Source organism: Penaeus vannamei, chromosome 3 (genome assembly GCF_042767895.1).
Source record: "Penaeus vannamei isolate JL-2024 chromosome 3, ASM4276789v1, whole genome shotgun sequence".
Lineage (NCBI taxonomy): Eukaryota > Metazoa > Arthropoda > Malacostraca > Decapoda > Penaeidae > Penaeus > Penaeus vannamei.
The window spans coordinates 34036461-34040780 of record NC_091551.1 but is presented as its reverse complement, the minus strand read 5'-3'; positions in this window follow the sequence as shown (position 1 = coordinate 34040780).

The window sequence follows — 4320 nt, the reverse complement described above, 5'->3', positions numbered from 1 at the left end:
TTCCTCCAGGCCGGAGTCCTCCTCCTGGACGAGCTCCTCCGAGGCTTCCTCCAGGCCGGAGTCCTCCTCCTGGACGAGCTCCTCCGAGGCTTCCTCCAGGCCGGAGTCCTCCTCCTGGACGAGCTCCTCCGAGGCTTCCTCCAGGCCGGATTCCTCCTCCTGGACGAGCTCCTCCGAGGCTTCCTCCTGGGCGAGCTCCTCCGAGGCTTCCTCCAGGCCGGAGTCCTCCTCCTGGACGAGCTCCTCCGAGGCTTCCTCCAGGCCGGATTCCTCCTCCTGGACGAGCTCCTCCGAGGCTTCCTCCAGGCCGGATTCCTCCTCCTGGACGAGCTCCTCCGAGGCTTCCTCCAGGCCGGATTCCTCCTCCTGGACGAGCTCCTCCGAGGCTTCCTCCAGGCCGGAGTCCTCCTCCTGGACGAGCTCCTCCGAGGCTTCCTCCAGGCCGGATTCCTCCTCCTGGACGAGCTCCTCCGAGGCTTCCTCCAGGCCGGATTCCTCCTCCTGGACGAGCTCCTCCGAGGCTTCCGCCAGGCCGGAGTCCTCCTCCTGGACGAGCTCCTCCGAGGCTTCCGCCAGGCCGGAGTCCTCCTCCTGGACGAGCTCCTCCGAGGCTTCCTCCAGGCCGGAGTCCTCCTCCTGGACGAGCTCCTCCGAGGCTTCCGCCAGGCCGGATTCCTCCTCCTGGACGAGCTCCTCCGAGGCTTCCTCCAGGCCGGATTCCTCCTCCTGGACGAGCTCCTCCGAGGCTTCCTCCAGGCCGGATTCCTCCTCCTGGACGAGCTCCTCCGAGGCTTCCGCCAGGCCGGAGTCCTCCTCCTGGACGAGCTCCTCCGAGGCTTCCTCCAGGCCGGATTCCTCCTCCTGGACGAGCTCCTCCGAGGCTTCCTCCAGGCCGGATTCCTCCTCCTGGACGAGCTCCTCCGAGGCTTCCTCCAGGCCGGATTCCTCCTCCTGGACGAGCTCCTCCGAGGCTTCCACCAGTCCGGATTCCTCCTCCTGGACGAGCTCCTCCGAGGCTTCCGCCAGGCCGGAGTCCTCCTCCTGGACGAGCTCCTCCGAGGCTTCCTCCAGGCCGGATTCCTCCTCCTGGACGAGCTCCTCCGAGGCTTCCGCCAGGCCGGAGTCCTCCTCCTGGACGAGCTCCTCCGAGGCTTCCGCCAGGCCGGAGTCCTCCTCCTGGACGAGCTCCTCCGAGGCTTCCGCCAGGCCGGAGTCCTCCTCCTGGACGAGCTCCTCCGAGGCTTCCTCCAGGCCGGATTCCTCCTCCTGGACGAGCTCCTCCGAGGCTTCCTCCAGGCCGGATTCCTCCTCCTGGACGAGCTCCTCCGAGGCTTCCACCAGGCCGGATTCCTCCTCCTGGACGAGCTCCTCCGAGGCTTCCGCCAGGCCGGAGTCCTCCTCCTGGACGAGCTCCTCCGAGGCTTCCGCCAGGCCGGAGTCCTCCTCCTGGACGAGCTCCTCCGAGGCTTCCGCCAGGCCGGAGTCCTCCTCCTGGACGAGCTCCTCCGAGGCTTCCTCCAGGCCGGATTCCTCCTCCTGGACGAGCTCCTCCGAGGCTTCCTCCAGGCCGGATTCCTCCTCCTGGACGAGCTCCTCCGAGGCTTCCTCCAGGCCGGATTCCTCCTCCTGGACGAGCTCCTCCGAGGCTTCCACCAGGCCGGATTCCTCCTCCTGGACGAGCTCCTCCGAGGCTTCCTCCTGGACGAGCTCCTCCGAGGCTTCCTCCTGGACGAGCTCCTCCGAGGCTTCCTCCAGGCCGGAGTCCTCCTCCTGGACGAGCTCCTCCGAGGCTTCCTCCAGGCCGGATTCCTCCTCCTGGACGAGCTCCTCCGAGGCTTCCTCCAGGCCGGATTCCTCCTCCTGGACGAGCTCCTCCGAGGCTTCCTCCTGGGCGAGCTCCTCCCAGGCTTCCGCCAGGCCGGAGTCCTCCTCCCGGACGAGCTCCTCCGAGGCTTCCGCCAGGCCGGAGTCCTCCTCCCGGACGAGCTCCTCCGAGGCTTCCGCCAGGCCGGAGTCCTCCTCCTGGACGAGCTCCTCCGAGGCTTCCGCCAGGCCGGAGTCCTCCTCCCGGACGAGCTCCTCCGAGGCTTCCGCCAGGCCGGGTTCCTCCTCCCGGACGACGGCTTCCTCCACTCCGGGCTCCTCGATGCTGTTCACGAGGTCCATGAGCTGATGACTGATTGCCCGGAGCTTCGCCTTCCTTGACTCCTCATCGATACTGGAGTACATAGTCTGGAGGCGATCGGAGGCGTGCTCGTCGACGAACTAACCAATACTCATGCCCAGTGACCCCCCCACTCCCCACCCCCCTCGCCCCTCGCCCCCTGTCTGAAGTGTTCGGACATGATGATGCCTTTTGAAATTTGACATAATATCTGAGCACCAGGAGAGGGCATAGACCTCGCCTTGCGTTAACCCTATGTTCTTTATAGCTCCCTTCCCCTCCCCATTTCTCCCTGTAGGTGCTTATGCCGTGGTAAGGACGGCGCATAGGATCAGGGCAAAGCCCATTAATTATTTTGGAATTTTCATTACATATCTTGTTTAGGGAGCGAACGAGGTCCTCTTGAGGTAAAGACCTTATATGTATACCTTACATATACTCGGTTGATATTTGTATATATATATATATATATATATATATATATATATATATATATATATATATATATATATATATATAGACAGACAGATAGATAGATATGTATATTTTTGTTTACATGTATATATGTACATATATCTTTCCCCCCCTCCCCTCTCCTCCTGCTATATATATATATATATATATATATATATATATATATATATATATATATATATATATATAAAAGCAACATACCTATGCGCGCCCCTCAGCCGCCACCGGGGGGTCGCGTGGAAGCAGTGCCACCCTCTCTCTCTCTCTCTCTCTCTCTCTCTCTCTCTCTCTCTCTCTCTCTCTCTCTCTCTCTCTCTCTCTCTCTCTCTCTCTCTCTCTCTCTCTCTCTCTCTCATTCTCTCTAGTGAATGTCGTGAGGCGCTCTTGATCCGCTGTAGGTTTCACAGGAGAATAGATTGTGCCGAGATGCAGAGAGAGAAGAAATGATTCTTAGTCTTCTGTTTCTTCTACTTCCTTTTCCTCTTCTTCCTCCTCTCCTTCTTCTTATCCGTTCCCCTTCTCCGCTGTCTGCTTTAAAATCAATAGTACGAGTGAGTTCATGTAGTCTATTGAAAAACCGAAATGCGAACGGTTCATCTGCCTCAAAGAAAATTTTTTATCAACATAATTAAATCTTCATAACAATAGAAGCGTTTACGTCCCATAAGCGCATTAAAAAAAACGCAAACAACAACAATAACAAAAAAGCAAAGACAAACAAACATTAAAGCAGAAAAAAGTCCGTTTACAATAAGTGCGAAATAGAAAATGTTCGAATATTTGATCAGTCATGTGAATTTGACACGTGATTTGTCTTCATTTCCATGTTGCCTCCCGATGGATAATGAATGGATGAAGGCCGTCAGCCATTCAAAGTCCTCGTCATACATATGGTTAGTATCATTATTGTTATGATTCCCACTATCTTTATGAATATTATTATTGTTATTGTTATCATATTATATTTTTTAAAATTCTCTTTATATATATATATATATATATATATATATATATATATATATATATATATATCGTATTTTCTTTTTTTCCCTTTTTTTCTCATTTTCTTTCTTTTCTTTTCTTTTTTTATTCCCTGCGGGTGAAGGTCGAGGCGCGGCGGTCGTCAGAGGCCCGCCTGCCCCCGGAGGACCTGCTGGACCTGCTGGCCCAGAAGGTCCCGCTGATCATTCCTGCAGAACGATCAGCGAATCCGGCAAGCCTTCGAGATCGGCTTCACCCTCAGGAGCTGTTTAAAATTGATCTCCCGCCAAAATTCGGATTCCGCCGGGCGGGTCTTCTTGGGACGGCGTGCCCGCTGGCTTGCCGCCCGGCGCTTCTCGGCCACCCAGGCCTTCCGCGCCAAGCCCCCGATTTCGTGGTACGTAAAGTACCCCTGGGGGATCACGGGGACGCGACTCATGTCCACTTTGTCCACAATGGGCTCCTGTTCCCTCGTTTTCGCGGGACACTCCTCGCACAGCAAGTCAAGGGGGTCGTCGGGGACCTCTTCCTCGTATGGAGAGTCAGGGACCTCCTGCTTGACGCCCTTCTGCTTGACGTGGCCCGTCTCCAAGACGGGGGCCTTATCCCAGGCGTTGGCCTTCTCCTTGACGGGGGCCTTCTCCTTGACGGGGGCCTTCTCCTTGACGGGGGCCTTCTCCTTGACGGGGGCCTTCTCCTTG